Source organism: Canis lupus, chromosome 26 (genome assembly GCF_003254725.2).
Source record: "Canis lupus dingo isolate Sandy chromosome 26, ASM325472v2, whole genome shotgun sequence".
Classification (NCBI taxonomy): Eukaryota; Metazoa; Chordata; class Mammalia; order Carnivora; family Canidae; genus Canis; species Canis lupus.
Genome location: NC_064268.1, coordinates 23,323,482 through 23,344,931, shown reverse-complemented (window position 1 = coordinate 23,344,931; position 21,450 = coordinate 23,323,482). Strand labels below are relative to the sequence as shown.

The following is a 21,450-nucleotide window of genomic DNA, read 5'->3' as shown; positions in this document are numbered from 1 at the left end:
CAGACAACAACTTGGTGTTGTTTAAATCTTAGTGCAGGGCAGCCCAGGTGGCCCAGCGGTTTAGCACCGCCTTCCGCTGAGGGCCTGATCCTGGGGACCAGGGATTGAGTCCCACGTCGGGCTCCCTGCATGGAGCCCTCTGCCTGTATCTCTGCCTCTCTCTCCTCTCTGTGTATTCTTATGAATAAATAAATAAATAAATAGAAATCAATCAATCAATCAATCTTAGTGCAAAATAAATTTCCCATACATCATCTGTGATGGTGATTAAAAAATTTACCTCCAGCACTGATAGTCCTCCCCAGCCCTGTCCTACAGCTCTAACTGCCTAACTAACCTATTTGTACTTAATGTCCAATTGTTTCTGTGCTTAAAGCAAGACACACTGCAACACTCCCCATATTTCTGTCAAAATTAATTGCCCATGCTACTTATTCTTCTGGGCTCTATCTAAATCTATCATCTATCTTTGTCTTACATTTATCCTCTTTCAACTCTAACACTGAACCCTGTGAAAAGAGGCAGTATTGTTACTGCTATAGTAACAGTAGCAACAATTGCAACTAGCATATATAGAATTCTTACTATTGACTAGCTATGGTTATAAGCACTTGCTAAATCCTCATAAAAGCACCAAGTATCAGTGTCCTCATTTTAAAATTGAGAAATTTGAGGCACAAAAAAGGAATTTGCCTAAGATCAAAGAGAGGTACTAGTGGTGGCACCACAATTCAAACTCAAGCCTGAAAAAAAAAAAAACTCAAGCCTGAGCTCTTATTCACCATTCACCATGCTAAACTGCAACAGTGCAAAGAGCATCCAGCTTGATGTTGGAAGATCAGAGTTTAGTTCAACTATTCACTAGCAGTGCAATTTCAGACAAATCCTGACAGCTATGAAGCACAATTTATTCACTTATAAAGTGTAACAATACAGTTTGTCCTGCCTACCTCACAAATAACAGCAAAATTAAGTCCTCTGCAGGGTCAGAATTGAAAGCTCAAAACATTAACTTCCAAAAATTGCCTATAATCTCTTTTCTGAGGTAAAAAGGTCCCATCTCTCTTTTGGTCTCATATTGCAAGGAAAAGAAAGTTCACTACTTAGTAACAAAGAGAATAATTTAATTCAAGAAACTAATCAACCATAAGCCACAAAATATAAGTTTTCTATCTTGTTCACATGAAACCATAACTATCAATATTACTACTTCCAGTCATCTTGGGAGAGGGGAGGAGATGGAGTAGGAACTCTAGCAAACATGTTCTACTTATAAACTTTTCATAACCAATTCATAACCATTCTGCTACTTAGAGGAACAAAAAAAAACAAAGTCAAGGATTCACAATTCAAGACCACAAAATATGAAATAATGCAATAAGGAGTTTTATAAGTAAATTTATAATATAGAAGTAAATTTACCCACTAAGTATGTCTGCCTACTTCCTTAAAGAAAAATCTAATGATTTTTTACAAGATTATTTATATAACAATATAAATATATAATATATATTTACAAGATTATTTATATAACAATTCTCATTCCAGAGTGGGCTTTCTTGGGGATGAAGTTTAGCAATTTACAATGTTCTGCAAAAATTATAAGCTTCTTCAGGTTCCAGGGTAAAGTTACAAAAGTTCTGGCAATTTTTTTTTTAAACCATTAAAATTAAATACATGGGATAGAGTGCCTGGGTGACTCAGTCCAACTCTTAATTTTGGCTCAGGTCATCATCTCAGGGTTGTGAGATGGAGACCTGCTTTGCACTCTGCACTGGATGTGGAGTCTGCTTAATATTCTCTCACTCCCTCTTCCTCAGCCCCTCCCCACCTAAAAAAAAAAGAACACATGGGCATGGGGCACTTTGCTGGCTTAGTCAGTGGAGTATATGACTCTTGATCTTGGGGTTTTAAATTTGAGCCCCACATTGGGTATAAAGATTACTTAAAAATGAAATCTTAAAAAAAAAAAAATGGGCATATATGTGTGCATGTGTATGCAAATGCTTTTATAGCAGTTTTTTGTGGTCACCAAAAACTGGTAACAATCCAAATGAGTAATGAATAAACTTTGGTACACCCATACAATGAAATGCAGCTCAGCAATAAAAATTACTCATACACAAAATACGAATATGTCAAAGTGCCCTGTATTAAAAGAAGCCAGTCTCAAAAAGCTACATACTGCATTCCAGTATGGATTCCATTTATACAGAATTCTTTTTTTAGATTTTTAATTTATTCATTTGAGAGAGAGAGACAGACAGAGAAACCACAAGCAGAGAGAGAGGCAAAGGGAGAAGGAGAAACAGACTCCCCATTGAGCAGGGAGCCCAATGCAGGGCTCAATCCCAGGACGGGGAAATCTGAAGGCAACCTGAGCCAAAGGCAAACACTAAATCATCTGAGCCACTCAGGTGCCGCTATATGGAATTCTTTGAAAAGACAAAACTATAATGACAAAACAGATCAGTACTTGTCAGAGACTGGAAGTAGGGGAACAGATGGACTAGAAATGGCCACAAGAAAATTTTTTTGAGGTGATGGACTATTCTGTATCTCCATCACTGTGATCATATGTGTTTACAAAACTTGCAGAACTGTACTCAAAGGGCATGTTTTCGTTTTATTCTATGTAAATTACACCTTAGTTGTAAAATTTTTCTAAAACATAGAGATGATAGAATCTTAATTACTCCTTTGAAAACAGGACCAGATGCTGCTTAAACAACCAAAGCAAGTACACTAAACCTTGCTATATCTGCTTCCAGTTTGAAAAATCCCTTCCATCAATATTTTTGCCTAGAAATTGAAACAATATCTGTAGCTATAAACTCCCTTAGAATTAAATATATATATATATATATGTGTGTGTGTTTTATAAGGGTGCCTGGCTGGCTCAGTCGGTAGAGAATGTTGACTCTTCCAAAAAAAAAAAAAAAGAATGCTGACTCTTCAACTTGGGATGGTGAGTTCAAGCCCAACGCGATGGGGGTAGAGTTTTTATACACATACACACACACTCTTAAGAAAACTACCTACCATTTACATCCTAGTAGTGTTAAAGCTTTTTTGTCAAGGAGGGAATAAAACCCAAGCAATAAATATTAACATCAAAGATACACACATATCAATCTTTTCCAGAATGATGGTCACAACAAATGAGTTTCCTCTCCTAATTTTGGTTCAAAAAAACAAAATTTCGTTTCAAATTACCTGCAAGAGATTACTGTAAGATCTTAACATTTGCCTAAAATATTTAAGTGCTTTCACCTAACTAGGCAGTACAACAAAATGGCTAAGAACTCAGGCTCAACAATGGGATGCCTGGGTGGCTCAGAGGTTGAGCATCTGCCTTTGGCTCAGGGTGTGATCCTACCCACGTCAGGCTCCTACATGGATCCTGCTTCTCCCTCTGCCTGTGTCTTAGCCTCTCTCTCTGTCTCTCTCATGAATAAATGAATAAAAATCTTAAAAAAAAAAAAACTCAGGCTTAACAACTCAACTACTCGGGCAAGTTATTTAACCTAATCTTGCCTCAATTTTCTCATCAGTAAAATAAGAATAATTATACCTGCATCTGGGAATAATTCTAGACAATTAAATGAATTGATATACATGTAACCATTTAGAACAGTGCCTAAGATACTTAAGTAAGCCTCAGCAAGTTTCAAGCTAACATAAATGAATGATAATCACCTGCTGTGTGTCCTTAGATAAGTCATTTTACCTTTGTATATCACAATTCTGCCTTGTAAGGTAACAAACCTAAATACAATGCCCCAAACATCTGTGTAGTTATACTATTCTATGTTCCTATAATTTTGCCTGAACTGCACCAAGTCAACTTGCAAATAATGTTAAGTATTATGCCTGTTAGGGACACCTGAGTGGCTCATCGGTTGAGCTTCTCTTCTGCCTTCCGCTCAGGGAATGATCCTAGTTCTGGGATTGAGTCCTGCGTCGGGCTCACTACAGGTAGCCTGCTTCTCCCTCGGGCTCACTACAGGTAGCCTGCTTCTCCCTCTGCCTCTCTTCTATGTCCTGCCTCTCTGTGTCTCTCATGAATAAATAAATAAATCTTAAAAAAAATAGGGATCCCTGGGTGGCGCAGCGGTTTAGCGCCTGCCTTTGGCCCAGGGCGCGATCCTGGAGACCCGGGATCGAATCCCACATCGGGCTCCCGGTGCATGGAGCCTGCTTCTCCCTCTGCCTGTGTCTCTGCCTCTCTCTCTCTCTCTGTGACTATCATAAATAAATAAAAAATTTAAAAAAAAAAAAGTATTACATCTGTTATACAGAAAAATCTGAGGCCCAAATAAATTAAATGAGTTGCCCAAAAGAGACAGTAAGATGAAGGCAGAACCAAGACCAGGATCTGCTGCTGTGAAATTTCTCAAAACTTTGTTCTCTCCAAATATTTTAGCCCTCCATCAACTCCTTCCCTTCTGATAAATATAAATATGACATCAAAAAAAAAAAAAAAACATTTTAAATTCATTTTAAACATTTTAATTCATTTTAAAAATCCATTAAGCTATACACTTGTTTGTTCACTCCTCTGTGTGTTTTATACCATAACTGAAAAAGGTAAAGGGTGCCTGGGTGGCTCAGTCAAGTATAGGGGCATCTGTGTGGCTCACTGGTTGAGCGTCCGCCTTTGGCCCAGGTTGTGATCCCTTGGGTCCTGGGATTAAGTCTTGCATTAGGCACCCTGCAGGGAGCCTGCTTCTCCTCTGCCTAGGTCTCTGTGTCTCTCATGAATAATAAAATCTTTAAAAAATAAGAAAATTAGGGATCCCTGGGTGGCGCAACGGTTTGGCGCCTGCCTTTGGCCCAGGGCGTGATCCTGGAGACCCGGGATCGAATCCCACGTCAGGCTCCCGGTGCATGGAGCCTGCTTCTCCCTCTGCCTGTGTCTCTGCCTCTCTCTCTCTCTCTCTCTCTCTCTGTGTGTGACTATCATAAATAATAAATAAAAAAAAAAAAATTAAAAAATAAGAAAATTAAAGTCAAGTATAAGTGGTATTCCTTCTTTACCCAACGAGATTTCTTTTTTTTTTTTTTTTGCTTGAAAACTGAATTAAGTTTTTATTTCAAGTGCACTCTTTAAAACCCACCACCTGGGATCCCTGGGTGGCGCAGCGGTTTAGCGCCTGCCTTTGGCCCAGGGCGCGATCCTGGAGACCCAGGATCGAATCCCACGTCGGGCTCCCGGTGCATGGAGCCTGCTTCTCCCTCTGCCTGTGTCTCTGCCCCTCTCTCTCTCTCTCTCTCTCTCTCTCTCTGACTATCATAAATAAATAAAAAAAAAAAAAAATAAAATAAAAAAATAAAACCCACCACCTATTTCATCTATTCCCCCACCCACCACCTCTATCAGGGGGTTATCAACCATCAATTTGCTCTATATAGTTAAAGTCCCCAATGAAATTTCTAAGATAGACATTTTCAGTTACTTTTAGTTGGAGATAACAGAGACCCAAAATGTCTCAATAAACATTATTCTTTGACCAGTAAAATTTGAACTGCAACTTTTTTTAAGACAGGAAAAAAAATCCTGAAGAGATTTCAGGTCATAACGATCTTAAAATTACATTCTTTAATGTCGCTTTTATACATTGAAAAGAGTTATCAATTATTACCAACACTGAACACAAAAAATTAAAATGTAAAAATCTGGTTTGTACTAGAATGTCTAATTCTGACACTGTTTTGATAGCACTGCAACAAAATGTTTAGATAACTAAATGTATCTGTTTTATCCTGAGATCTCTTCCTACTGCTTAATCTACATCTGTTTCACTGAGTTCATAATCTGTGCTATCAACATGACAGCCACTAGCCATTTATGGCTATCTAATTTGTCAACTATACTTCAGTTTAAAAAAGGAAATTTAAATTAACTTAATTTTTTTTTAATTTAGTTCCTTGGTCAAACTAGCCAAATTTCGAATGCTCATTATGTACTGGACAGTGCAGATATCGAACGTCAGAAGGATCATCAGAGGAAGTTCTAATGACCATCATCACTTGTTCTATATATGCAATCTCATCTCTCACTCATCTCTAGCCCTTTACTATGCTAAAATTAATCTAAGAAAATGATAATCAATGATTAGCATGGATCACCATATCCAATTATTTCCTCAGCCTTTATCTTCCCTCATTTCACTGAAACTTAACTGATTATCACTTAATTTGGAAATCCTCTCTTCTCCTCTGCTTCCACTATGCCTCATTAACCTAATTTTAACAGTTTTCATTTTTTCTTCTCATACCCCCCCAAATGTGATATTTAATCTCTGGCTCTTCTAGATTCAAGATCTCATCCAGATGAGCCTACCTACCTTTCTTACCAGCTTAAATTCTCTATCTCCAAGCTCCTGCAGGACATTTTTACCTGTATATCCCCTGACCTCAATGTTAAATGTGTGGAAGATTTCATTTTAGTCCTTTTCCAAAACCAGCTCCTCCTCCCAATTCCACATTTCTGTACTATCACTATTCACCAAGGCCCAAAACCCATCAACCTTGAATCACTGCTGCTTACCTCCAATTCAACTAGTTCACAAATGTTTTTCTACTTCCTTTATGGTGTCAACTAGCAATCTTCTACCTTAATCTAGCCACCTGAATTACCACCTGGCCACCACCTTAATTCAGGTCCTTATTAACTAACTGTGTGTACAGTACAGATTCTTCACTATTTTCCAATCTTCTCCTGCTCCCAATTATTCAACTACCACCAGACACATCTTTCTCAAAATTGCCTTTGATCTCAAAAGCCCAAAAGGGCTTGGAGTAAAAGAATATTCAAACACCTTAATGATTTGATTTCAACAATCTGTAGCCAACATACTTTAGAAACTTGTCTTTGAATCCTCTATCTTCTATTCTGTCCTAGCTTACAAAACCAAAACCATTCCCCAAACATTGATTTATGTGCCTTACTTATATAAAGCTGTGACTCTTCCTCAAGTCTACTTTACAATTTTTTAAGTAGGCTCTATGCCCCATATATGATTTGAACTCACAACTCTGAGATCAAGAGTCGCATACTCTACATATTGAGCTGGCCAGGCTCCCCTCTACCATGCCAATATATTCGTTTCTCTATTAGGATACTAAGAGTGCCTGGGTGGCTCAGTCAGTGAAACATATACCTTCAGCTCAGGTCATGATCCCAGGGTCCTGGGATAGAGCCCTATATCAGGCTCTCTGCTCAACAAGGAGCCTGCTTCTCTCTCTCCCTCTGCCTGCCGCTCCACATGCTTGTGTGCGCGTGTTCTCTCTTTCTCATTCTGTCAAATAAAATTTTTTTTAAAAAGTTTATATATGGGGGATCCCTGGGTGGCGCAGCGGTTTGGCGCCTGCCTTTGGCCCAGGGGGCGATCCTGGAGACCCGGGATCGAATCCCACATCGGGCTCCCGGTGCATGGAGCCTGCTTCTCCCTCTGCCTGTGTCTCTGCCTCTCTCTCTCTCTCTCTCTCTCTCTGTGTGTGTCTATCATAAATAAAAAAAAAAAGAAAATTAAAAAAAAAAAAGTTTATATATTAGGAAACTATCCATCTTAGGATCTCATACATAACACCCATTTTGAACAAACCTAAATGAACAGACCAGGAATAAGAAAGTTACAAATACTACATATTGGTTTAGCTTTAATATAAAAGCATCTATATTTCATGAAATTCTATTCCCCAAGAGTTCATTTTGCAGAACTTTTTTTTTTTTTTTAAGATTTTATTTATGTATTCATGAGAGACACAGAGAGAAAGGCAGAGGAGCAGGGAGCCTTATGGGGGACTCGATCCCAGGATCACGACCTGAGCCAAAGGCAGATGCTCAACCACTGAGCCACTCAGGCATCCCATGCGGAACTGTTTCGGTAGAAGTAATCCTACCATTGTTCAAAAGTATAAAGTAGAAAACTATCCATTATAGACAGCACTTTTGAGGATCATAGAAAAGGCCAAAAAAAAAAAAAAATCCCTAGATGCCAATTAGTAAGGGACTAGAATAAGTGTAGTGTCTCTCAAGTTTAAAAAAAAAAAAAAAAAAAAACACATAGGGGGCTGGCTCAGTTGGTGCAGCATTTGACTCTTGATCTTAGGGTCATAACCTTGAGCCCCATACTGGGTACAGAGATTACTTAAACTTAAAAAGAAAAAAATTTAACTATACAGTCCTTAAAAATGGGTATATCCACATTTTGTGATAGGGTAAGATGTAATACACCATTATTGTGAGGAAAAAAGCAAATTGTAGATCACCCTGTACAGTTTGATCCTATTAGAGGGAAATGTTTAAATTTATATATTATTTGAAAACAACTATCTATAAATAGGGGACTCAAATTTTTCTGTTCACACAAACAAATACTATATAACTATTAAAGCAAATGAAGTAAATACATATATATTGATTCAGATAAATTTCAAGCTTTTCAAACTGCAATATATATATACTTATGTACCACATGTATCTGAAACACGTAATACTACAAGGTAAGTACATCTACAGGAAGATCATAAGAGCATGGGCTAAGATAAGTAACCTCTGAGTAATGGAAGCAGGATCTAGGAGAAGAGCAAAAGGGACTCCAGTTGTATAATATTTAAGTTTTAAAAACAAACATAAACGTACCTTTCAGGAAATCTAACAATGTCAACATATATTAAATCTAAATCAACATCTATTAAGTACATGACATTTGTTAAATTATTCTCTATATTTTTCTGAATTTTTGAAATATCTAAATTTTACTTTTAAAAAAGGAAACATGGTATGGAATTTAGGAAAAGAGAAGGGGCTTTGTAGACTTCTATAGGGTATTTTCTTTTCACAAGCTTGATATTCTTTACTATAAAACTTCTAAGTAAAAATCCCCATAAACTTATAGTACTTACATTTATTACCTTGATTGCTCTTCAACTTTAAACTTATTCTTAAAATATATACATATAAAGGGTAGATAATTACAAATGCCTTACCCTAGAAATACAAAATTTAATGTGCAGGGGGGAAAAAACCACAAACTGACAGGCTCTATCTAATCACTTAAACTCTAAAAGATACATTGCATAGATCTTCCTAAAATATCACCAGATTAGTACATAAATTACAGTGGCTCAACTCCCAGCCGTAATTTAACACCAAACCCCAATGAGACTATACTGTCATAATTTTTATCTAAATATCCTCCAATTCAAATTACATGTATAAAAGCCTATCACCTCTGAATGCTGTAATCCCACTTGATATTTAAAATACACACACAGCTATAGAACTTACTCAAGTCCACATGGCAAGTCAGCAGGAGAATTGGGAAATTCAGGCCGAGAAAAAGTGTTTAGAGTTCACAGAATCTGATTTTTCTTTTCAAGGCATCAGTCATAATTCTCAATCAGCTCATCAGGAAGAAGAAAATTAGATGGAGGTCTTCTGGTGTTTAAATATGATCAAAGCTCAGTCTCAGTGGAGTTTACAATGAGAAAGTTCAAATTACCTTGCTTGCACCATTTCTCCCCTACCACTTCCTACAACTGCCACTCTGCTTAGAACGGGAGCCACTTAACTATCCAGTGATGACTATGACTTAAACGCTCCTAAGACACCCAATGAAAACTAAAGACATCAAAATGTACTCTAAAATAGCAATTTTTCCTAATAAGAGTAATGCATGCTCATACAAAATTGGAAAACTACAGAAGAATACGAAGCAGAAAAGTTACACTATTCCACCAGCCAGAAATCAATCATTATTAATATTTCTATTCCTGTCTTTCTAGGGTCTCTTTCATAAAAGTCTATTAGTTCACTTACTAAACAGGATTTTAAGTACAGCAGAAAAAGAACAATACTAGTTCTTTTGAAGACTAATTTTCCTCAGTGTTTTCTAAGGCAAAACCATGTATGTACACATGGAACTGGAGAGAAGGAGACAAATGAGAGAACTCTTACGTGCTCCTTTTCATTCACCCCATGGCAACCAGAGTCTGTATTTCAAGAACCATTGTATACCCAAAAACTAATGTTTCCTTCTTAAGTAGTAGCAGCCTACTACATCTCTCTCTCTCTCTCTCACACACACACACACACACACACACACCTATCTTGGCAGTAGGAGAAACATATGTAGTAAAAGGAATTAAATCAAGACTGATTTTTTGTTTGTTTCCTTAAAATTACCCTTAGGAGAAGGTAAAATAACTGAAAGCATGAAAAAAAAATTTTTTTTAAATCTGAAAGGCTGATGTAAAATTAATGATCTCTCCCACAAAAAATATTCTCTGTGCACATCAGATGAAAGAACAATGTAACTACAGAAAAAATGTAACTATTAGTTTTACAACACTATAACTTATTTATTATATGCTTAAATAAATATGTAAGAGTTTTAAACAGTCCAGGGATATTGATACCTTACTCTGTACCAGGTAGTACATAAGTGCTGGGAAGTAAGGGAGAACAGCCATCAGTACCTACCTTCTGCAGGGCTTAGGCACCTCTCTAAATATGGTATCTAACACTAGACATGTAGCCTCAAAAGAACAGAAATCACACCACTCATTAAATTATGCTCTCAAGGGATGCCTGCGTGGCTCACTGGCTAGGCATCTGCCTTCAGCCCAGAGCATTAATCCTGGAGACCCGGGATCGAGTCCCACATCGGGCTCCCTGCATGGAGCTTGCTTCTCTCTCTGCCTGTGTCTCTGCCTCTGTGTGTCTCTCATGAATAAATAATTAAATCTTAAGAAAAAAATATGCTCTCAAATCCTTGAGGGTTTAAGAAGATATACGTAAAATCACATTATAAATCATGCTATGTAAGGTAAAAAGAAAACACTGTACACAGCAACCACCTTCAACATAAATTATCTCATTTAACTGACAAAAATAATAATCACAAATAGATCTTTCATAATCTCGAAGACCTCAGTATTATCTGTCTCTGACAATGAACCATATGAAATAACTGAAATTAAGTTCCCCAGGATGGGAAGAGAAAGAGACCCATCTTTCTAATACAAAAAGCACCATTTCCTGATTTCATAATTTACGGTGAGGGGTGGGGGCAGGAATAAATCAAAAGCAATGTATTCAAACTTAATTTAAAAAGTTACTTTTTAATCTAAGATTCATCATGGAAAGTTTCAGCCCAATAAAGCATTTTTTAAAAGTTAGAGATTCAGGCTCTTCCAAATGGAGTTAGAATGACAGGTTAATTGTGGTACTCTGCAAGCAAAGGAAAGTAAGTAGCAATTATTCATCCCTTCCCTTAGTCTCCAGGCTCTTAGAAAGCAGGGATGTTATAACCAAACCACTTTCCATAAAGCACAGACTTATTAAAATATATTCTACACAGTATCATATCTAAGCAAGAACAGAGAAATCTCTATTTTAGGAGAAATAGATTACTTACATAGTTTCTAAGAGAAACAGACTGTTTCCTATCCCATAATTTTTTCCTTTTCAAATTCAGCCACCTCAATGATAACAAACGGTATCAAACTGACACTTTGAACAAGGTTTATATGTTTGCCTTTTTGCAGATAGGACTCCCAAAAGCATGGCACACTTTATAGACCATCATAATCCAACTAGACTGGACCATTTACAGAACCAGGGGAAATGCCCCAAAATAATTATAAATAATGGCCCAACATTAAATCTTACAAGTCTAAAGCAGAGATATCCAAAGTAAAATATACCTCAGGAAGCACTCAAAATGCTCCAATGGGGTAAAGAAGAAAACTATTTGAACTTTATTTTTAATTCTTATCCTTGTTAAATTTCTTTGTTTATATAAGGTACATAATAACTAGTTACTATATTGTTTGTAAATTAAATATTTAAGAGTGAGGATTAATGCTAAAACTTTTTTACCACTGAGATGATCAAAAATTTTAGAAACCACTAGCTTAATGTATTATCACCGCACTCTCATTTTTACCGCCACTTCCAGTTAAACTGTAGAAGCTAAGACCTGATGCTGAAAAAAGGAAAACTATTCCCAAATTATTTTAAAGTCCCATCAACAAAAAATAATAAATCACTAGCAAGACCATGCAGACCTGAACACTAATATGTTGTTTGTGGGACTTTTTTTTTAAGATTTATTTTTTTTAGATAGCGAGCAATAATGAGCAGAGGGAGGGACAGAGGGAGAGGCCAACTCCCCACTGAGCAGGGAGCCTGCTATAGGGCTGGATCTCAGGACCCTGAGATCATGATCTGAGCCAAAGGCAGACACTTAACAGACTGAGCCACTCAAGTGCTTTTATTTTTAAAGATTTTACTTATTTATTCATGAAAGACACAGAGATATATAGGCAGAGGGAGAAGCAGGCTCCTTGCAGGGAGCCAGATGTGGAACTAAATTCTGAGAACTCTGGGATCACAACCTGCGCCGAAGGCAAACGCTCAACCACTGAGCCACCCAGGCGTCCCTAAAGATTTATTTATCCATTTTAGAGAGAGACAGAAAACACATGAGAGAGAGCACAAATATCAAGGGGCAGGGAGAGGGAAAGAGAATCTCAAACAGACCCAGAGCCAAGCACAGAGCCAGATGCGGGGCTGGATCTCACCATCCTGAGATGATGACCTGAGCCCAAACCAAGAGTTCAACACTCAATGGAATGCGCTACCCAGGCACCCCTGTTGGAGAGACTTTAAAATAGACATTTCTTCTACAGGATATCTTGAGTATGTTCAAATTTAAAACTCTGGATGCCTGGGTGGCTCAGTGGTTGAGCATCTGCCTTTGGCTCAAGGTCGTGATCCCGGGGTCCTGAGATCAAGTTCTCCAGCAGGCTCTCCACAGGGAGCTTCTCCCTCTGCCTATGTCTCTGCCTCTCTGTCTCTCATGAATGAAAAAATAAAATCTTTAAAAAGTCCAAAGGAGTTCAGGACAGCACTGTTTTAAGAGAAAAATTGAAAATGTCAATTAATAGAGAATTGTTGTAAATTACGTATCCACATCACAACACTAAATAACCATTAACGGTACATCAATTTGACATGGAAAGTTGTTCTTTTTGAAGTATTTGGTAGATAATATATAAGAAAAAAGGATAATACCAAAAATCACATCTAAGTAGGACCATGCGTTATCTCTATTCTGCTGAGTAATCTCAATCTTGTTTTTTGTAGGGTTCACACACACACACACACACACACACACACACACAGAGTATGTACTTGTAGCTTTCACAATCAGAAATAACAATTTCGGGATCCCTGGGTGGCGCAGCGGTTTGGCGCCTGCCTTTGGCCCAGGGCGCGATCCTGGAGACCCAGAATCGAATCCCATCGGGCTCCCGGTGCATGGAGCCTGCTTCTCCCTCTGCCTGTGTCTCTGCCTCTCTCTCTCTGTCTGTGACTATCATAAAAAAAAAAAAAAAAAAGGTTTATAAAAAAAAAAAAGAAATAACAATTTCATTTTGAAATTAAAAATCAGACTAAGTTAAAATTCTTTCTTATTGCCCTGTAGTACTTCAGGAACTTCTTTATAAGCACTACTTTGCCCCATGTGATTTATGGAGTCAGTCTACATAATTTACAATTAGATTTATCTTCTAGAGAAATGATAGGTATAGAACACAAAAAAAAAAAAACAATTACCTTAATTTTAAATTAGCCATTTTATTTTTATACCAATTCTTGCCAAATATGTTAGGATTTATCAATATACCAATAATTCCTTATAGTTTGCCAGCTTATCAATGAATAATTTAAAGAACTAAATGAGTTTATATAGTTCTCTTCTGGAACTAAGCTCCATAAAGGCATTAGCTACTGGGGTGCCTGGCTGGCTCAGTCAGTAAAGCATGCAACTCTTGATCTCCAGGTTGTGAGTTCAAGCCCCACATTAGGTGTAGAGATTACTTCAAAATAAAATCTTAAAAGAAAAAAATTAAAAGCATTAGCTACTGAAGAAGTAAACTCAGAACCCAGAGAATAATCATTCTAAGTACTGTGTGAAGACACAAATCGGCACAAAACAGATTCAGGCCTGGACAAATCCAAGTTGGGGTTTTCAAGTAGTGAGCACCAAGACAATACCCCTGTAGCTACCAAGTAGTCCATTTAAGGGAAAAAAGTGCTTAAGAATATTAGCATATTTATGTCTTGCTGGGATGCCTGGGTGGTTCAGCGATTGAGCATCTTCGGCTCAGGTCGTGATCCCAGAGTCCTGGGATCGAGTCCCACAAGGGGCTCCCCTCAGGGAGTCTGCTTTCTCCCTCTGCCTGTGTCTCTGCCTCTCTCTGTGTGTCTCTCATAAATAAATAAATTAAATATTTTTTAAAAAGTTAAAAAAAAATTATCTCTTACCTTGGTTCATCAAATCAACAATTTATAACAGAGCAATGAGGTATTTTACCCTTAACAGAAATAACTTTAATTTAACCCAACTTCACAATTTCCTTGTAGTTTTTCGTTTTATACCTTACTATCTTAGTCATCCTAACTGCAAAGCCCAGATATCATATCCCTAATCAATTACTTCAAAGTTTTACAACGCAAGAAAAAATATATATTTTATGTTATAACCCAGTACATAAGCATATAAAAGAGACTTCTCAAATCAATACTTTTACCATTTGCAATATACTGATATTATTTATCTCTTTTAATGTTTTAAAATCACCACACTGTTAACTTTGCCCTATGATGTTGCCACTTGGCATTTAGAAAACTTAGCCCTAAACTTCACACATAATGTACTAACCTCCTTCCACCACATTCCACCTTCTACCACCACTCCAACATGATAAAATGGGTAAAATCTAGCAAATCTATTTCAAGTGCAAAATGTGAGACATCCCTGACACCTCTCTGAAGTTCCTGCTGCATTGTGACAACTCCTTGTTGTTGTTTTTTAATATTTAAGTACTCTCTGCACCCAACGTGGGGCCCAAATTCACTGCCCCAAGATTAAGAGTTTCACGCTCTTCTGCTGACCCAGCCGGGTGCCCCTGTGACTATTCCTATTGGCAGACAGGATGTAAGTGCTGAAAGGTTTCTCCAGACGGAGTATGGAAGTAGTAATCTTTTTTGTTGCCTTATTAGTGACATTAGTAAATTCTGCACTTGACAACATGAAGTAGGTTTACCACTGCTCCACAAGCCAACTCTTCTAAGAAAATAAAATAGGATTCTAATACAGTCATATTCTTACATTTTAGATTGCTTTTCATACATACCATTCCATTTGAGCCACCCTGACAAACTGAAATAAAAATAGTTATTCTTCCTTTTATTAATGAGAGAATTGAAGCTCAGAAGGATTATGTGGCTTGCCAGAAATAACACAACTAACAAGGAACACAACTTAAGCTTGAACCCAGGACTTCCCTGTCTACCCATTCTCATGCTACAATTTTCATTTTGAACATCTGAGATAAATATGAACATGATGTTGATATTAAGTTTCTAGGTATGAGGGACACCTGGCTGGCTCAGTCAGTATAGCATGCCACTCAATACCTAGGATCTTGGGATCCCTGGGTGGCTCAGCGGTTTAGCGCCTGCCTTTGGCCCAGGGCGCGATCCTGGAGTCCCAGGATCAAGTCTGGCGTCGGGCTCCCAACATGGAGCCTGCTTCTCCCTCCTCCTGTGTCTCTGCCTCTCTCTCTATGTCTATCATAAATAAATAAATAAATCTTTTAAAAAAATACCTAGGATCATGAGTTTACACCAAGTAAACTCACATTCAGTGTAGATTTTACCTAATAAACATACATTTTATATATAAATATAAAATTTAAATATAGAAACTAAAATATATTTTTTAAATATATATTTTAGTTTCTAGATAAAAAAATGAAAATGAGGGTAGCCTGGGTGGTTTAGCCGTCTAGAGCGGCCTTCAGCCCAGGGCGTGATCCTGGAGACCCCGGATCGAGTCCCACGTCAGGTTCCCTACATGGATCCTGCTTCTCTCTCTGACTATGTCTCTGCCTCTCTCTCTCTCTCTCTCTCTGTCTCTCGTGAATAAATAAATAAAATATTTTAAAAAATTAAAATTAAAGCATTCTATCAATATTGGTATCAAAATAAAAATTAAAAAACAGCAATGTTAATTTTGGTAGCCTCTAAAATTATTAGGAATTCTAGTTCAACCCAGTATGGATTTGATCTCATACTATGTCTTAAGTGAATGTTTCACTGATTATAAAATTACTATAAATTCACCATAGAAAATTACAGAATTGGGGGCAGCCTGGGTGGCTCAGCTGTTTAGTGCCACCTTCAGCCCAGGGCATGATCCTAGAGACCCAGGATCGAGTCCCAGGTCAGGCTCCCTGCATGGAGCCTGCGTCTCCCTCTGCCTGTGTCTCTGCCTCTCTCTCTGTGTCTCTCATGAATTAAAAAAAAAAATTACAGAATTGGGTGGTCTGTAAGAAACAACTAGGCACATAAATTACACAAACTTCCCTAAACCATTCTTAATCTTGTGGCTTCACACTAAATTATGAAGTTCCTTATGTGAAATTCATTTGATTTCAACACTAAGTGAATTACAACAGTGTAAGCATGTGTTTCTGCATAATACTTGCAACATGCACTCAATTTCCAGAGCACTTTTGGACAATGTCTAAAATCTATAAGCTACGAGTAGAACCCAAAAATGTTCAGGGCTTTTTTTTTTTTTCTTTTTAAGATTTTATTTATTTACTTATGAGAGACAGAGAGAGACGGCCGACACATGGGCAGAGGGAGAAATAGGCTCCATGCATAGAGCCCAACATGCAACTTGATCCTAGATCCCAGGACTCTGGGATCACGCCCTGAGCCTAAGGCAGACCTTCAACCGCTGAGCCACCCAGGCATCCCTTCAGGGCTTTTTTTAATTAAAAAGGTGCATCTACCTACATAAGATGAATACTGAATAACATAATTACAAATTGTTGAAGATTTGCAGAGGGGCGTCTGGCTGGCTCTGTCAGTAGAGCACGTGACTTTTGATCTTGGGACTGGGAGTTCAGCCCCATGTTGAGTATAGAGCTTACTTTAAAAAAATAAAAATATATTTCTTAAAAAAAAAAAAAAAAAAAGACATGCAGAATCAGGCTGAAGAAACCTGAGTTCAACAAGTACAGGCCTTTAATTTTATACATCAGAAAACAGGTCCAGAGAAGAAACATTCCTAACAGCAGTGACATAGTCAATTAACACAGAATCCGGGATCCCTGGGTGGCGCAGCGGTTTGGCGCCTGCCTTTGGCCCGGGGCGCGATCCTGGAGACCCGGGATCGAGTCCCATGTCGGGCTCCCTGCATGGAGCCTGCTTCTCCCTCTGCCTGTGTCTCTGCCTCTCTGTCTCTCTCTGTGTGACTATCATGAATAAATAAATAAAATCTTTAAAAAAATAAAAAATAAAAAATAAATTAACACAGAATCCCTGCCAATTGACAGTTTCCCATCATTCTAAACATGTCTGCATCTAACAAAAAGTCACTAAAAAGGTCCACTACACCCAAAAAAAGACACATTCAAGACCCAAAAACTGGGAGATAGTTTACAATGACAGTGGGGGGGGGGGGGGTAGGAGAAAAGCCTCTATTTTGTAAAGATTTTATTTTTAAATAATCTCTATATCGAACATGGAGCTCAAACTTACAACCTTGAGATCAAGAGTCACATACTCTACCAACTAAGCCAACCAAGAGCCCCTAGGAATACAGAACCTCTTGAAGGAATCCCAAACTTCTAAACTACCGGGGTCTTTAAGCCAATGCGAGGTATCAAGTAGCTTTTTTATTTTAAGATTTGATTTGAGAGAGAGGGTATGCACATGCATGCGAGCATAAGCAGAGAGAGGGACAGGGGAACAAGCAGACTCCCTCCTGAGTAGGGAGCCCTATGTGGAGCTGATCCCAGGACCATGAGATCATGACCTGAGCCAAAGTCAGACGCTCAACCAATTGAGCCACCCAGGCACCCCCTAAAGTAGCTTTTAATAACTTCTATAATATCTTTTATTAATAATTTTTAATAAAGTTATCAACCACATTTTTCTTCACAACTCAATACTACCCATTTGCTCAAAAAATACCTGAGAGCACAGTATATGCTGTGGAAACTGTGCTAGACACTGGAGATACCAAGAAAACTGGAGATCCAAGAAAACAAAACAGCCTCTGGCTCTCAAACTGGACAACTGGATACATTTTTCTAAAATACTACTTCATGGTTTGACAGGGTATTTACCAAACTCCTTCACTACTCTACATAACTATAATATTTTCTGCCAATTCTTCTAAACTTGCAACAAACCTTACCACACTCCCGGTGCAACATGAGTATTTCTTGGGTAATTCACCATTCCACTTTACCACAGAAGGTGTTAACCAGAACTACAACAGATTTAAAAACTGACTTTACCACTCCTCATGGCCTGGGGCAAATTTCAAGAACTTTTCACAATCCACAATAACCTTCCTGGTGCACAACCCTCATTTCAAATGACTGCTAACCCACCCACCCTACCCTCACTTTACTAGAAATCTGAGTCAGATGGTTTAGGAGCAAGCATAATGTTGATATGAAGCACCTACCATGGACCCCTTTGTGAGCCAGAAGTAGACTTTTTGCCTCTCCCTCTCTTTTTCTTTCCTCTAGATCCTCTTATATATCTCTAGGTATACGTCCAGTCAAGCAGCATCTAATTTTATCAAATGTGTTCCCAAAGACTTGCACAAATAACTTCTAACAACAAATCTAATTCCTCTACCTAAATCCATTATTTTCTAAGAGATGCTCAATTTTCAGTTTTAAATTTCTCAGGCTTCCCCTTCTTCTCTACCTCTCAAATTCTTAAAGCTCTATAAAGAATTAAAAGCATTCTCAGAAGTCATAATTAATGGGAACCTTATGGAATACCAAGGGTGACCTAAAGCTGACTTTCACAGGTTCACAGACCTGGCTGACCAGAATCATTCAGGGAACTTCGTAAGAATGGATTCCCAGGCCCCACCCTTAGAGATTTTAATTCACCAGATCCTTCTACATGAAGCTCAGGAATCAGCATTTAAGGCAGTCCATACTATTTCTCATGACTGTATTTAGGTAACCACTGAATTAAAGAACTTGGCCTACAAGTTGAGAAACATGGGTTCTCCTATGACTTGCTATTAACTACAAATGGGGCTGCACCACTCTGCTGGTCACTTGAACTGCTCTGGGTCACCTGAAAATGAGGGAGTTAAGTAATTAGAGCTGAAAGAGGCCTTCATAGGCAGCCAATCTAAAATCCTAGAACTCTCCAAATTCAGTTTAGTATACTACACTGGGCTTACACAAAACTGTATCACTCTGTAAGCTCTTCCACCCACTCAAGTCAAAGACCCTAGAAGGGAAGACTTTTTGCGTGTCACCAACCCACCTTACTTGTGTCTTCCAGCAAAAATAACACAGACCATGCTTCTGGCTCTACAGAAACAGCCTTTAATCTAAAAAGGAGAAAGTCCCGGTCACCTCTCCAGGTACAAATCACAAACGTCTTACATAAAAAATCATCTCGTGTAATTCAACCCAAGCCTTCGATAGCATCACTGTCCACACTGTGAGAAAAGAAATTGAACCTCAACTACAAGAGTGCACACATTTTTTTCGTTGTGAAAAATTAGACTCTGTCAGATAAACAAAGCGGGTGTCAAGATATTAAATCAGTCGAAAATTTAGGCCTCTGACTGGAGAAGACACTTGAACATCAACAGCTAACTGAACATCAAGTACAAAACTCAAACGAGATTATCAGGCCCCAAAGAAGTTTATTAAAGTGCCCATAAAATTGACCCCATTTTTTCGAGGTAAGTTTTCCAGCCCAAAGTACAAGCAACAAAATTATCGCAGGGGTCCTAAGCGGCACAATTTCCACCTAGGAAATCCTTTTTCGCGGAGCTGTTTGACCAGCGTCCCCTGCTCTTAACCGCCTCGGAACCATCCTTCCCACCCAAGTACTACCAGGTCAGGAGGATGCCCTGCTGCAGAGTCGGCCACTCCTCCTTCCCACAAGTCCCGGGCCCGCACCGCTCGCCCCGGGGGCTCTGCTGGCCCCCGACCTCCGGCCTCTCGCCACAGACCCGGTCGGGAGCGAGGGGCGGGGGGGGTGCTCACTCACCTCCCGGGGTGCGCGGGCACTTCTCCGGACGCTCCAGGGGCGGCACTTCACACCCCTCTCCCCACGGGCCCATCCCTGCCAGGTCCCCGGGATGGCCGCCCGGGACCCCGCCTCCCCCGCGCCGAGGGTCGGGGCCGAGCCCAGCCGCTGCGCTCCCACTCCCCACGCCTCCCCCTGGCGGCCGCGGCCGCCGCCCAGGACACCCTTCCCCAGGCCACGCCGTCCCCAGCCCCCCGCGGGCCGCCTCCTCCTCAGAGGGTGACAGCCGCTGCGCCGCGGCCGAGGCCGGCCCCTCCTCCGGCCCCTCCTCACCCCGGGAGGAGGGGGGGACGTTCTTACCGGGCGGCAGGACATGGCGAGGCTCGCCACGGCACGGCCTCCTCCGCCACCCCACTAGGCTCCCAGCCAGGGCCGGCGGGGGGCAGCGCCTGAGCCGCTGGAGCGTCTCGTCCGGCTGCTCCTCCGCTGCCACCGCCGCCTTCTCACAACCACAACAACATGGCGGCAGCGGCCACACAGAGCGCGCCCCCGACGCCGAGCCGGGCCGCGAGCGGGAGCGCGCGCGCACGCTCGGGCCCTCAGTCCGCGGTCGCGGAGCAGGAGGCAGGCGGGCAGGCAGGCGCTGGCGGGGCAGAGGCGGGGCCGGGCCGACGGCCACGCCCCAGCTGGTGGGCGGGGCCGCGCGGCGGCTGAACGCCCTCCGCGGGAAAGGCTGGCCCCAGCTCAGGTGGAGAAGGGATTCGGCGCTGGGTGGGAAGTGGGCCGAGAAAACCAACGGCGGTCCTAAGATCAGGGGGAGGCAACTTTTCCCTTCCCTATAGCCCTGGGCAAGACAAAGCCTCACACAACCAGTAAAATACTTATGGTGAGCATGAAACTAATCTAATATAACACATAGAGGTATGGTGAGCTCGAGGCTCTCGGAATACAATTTCAAACTGCTTCGGCTGAAGAACTTGAGTTTTCAAACACTGAAACAAAAATTGTATCCTATCCACAATAGCCTGCAGACGAATTCTACAAACCAGAATGGAATTATTTTAGGCCCTAACAGATTAACCTCTTCAGAGTTGCATTTCAACATTATACCCTTTACTTTTCTGGAAAATGGCTAAGAGACCCAGTCAAATGAAATCTGTTTATTTGTTGTGTGTGGTTTTTTTTTTCCACAGTACTCCCTGCAATTATTTATCCATCTTTCATGTTTATCGTCTTTCTATTCCATTACAACATAAAAGCTACTTTAAGATAAAATTCATGTTTTGTTCATCACTTTATCCCCAGCACCCGGAACTGTGCATGGTGAGTAGTGG

At 39.8% G+C, this 21,450-nt stretch overlaps 1 protein-coding gene across 14 annotated transcripts in view; it reads right to left on the bottom strand.

Moving 5' to 3' along the window:
* The window catches only part of MTMR3 (myotubularin related protein 3), a 141,796-nt gene extending 121,114 nt beyond the window's left edge, over positions 1-20,682 (bottom strand). For 9 of the 14 annotated variants that reach the window (XM_035706455.2, XM_025474506.3, XM_025474505.3 and 6 more), the window contains exon 1: positions 20,477-20,681. The gene's annotated coding sequence lies outside the window, so the exon portion shown is untranslated. Of the gene's footprint in view, positions 1-20,137; positions 20,279-20,476 lie in introns of those variants that run through there. The other 5 variants (XM_025474514.3, XM_025474512.3, XM_035706459.2 and 2 more) reach the window with 3 other exon arrangements.
* Between the last annotated feature and the right edge of the window lie 768 nt (positions 20,683-21,450).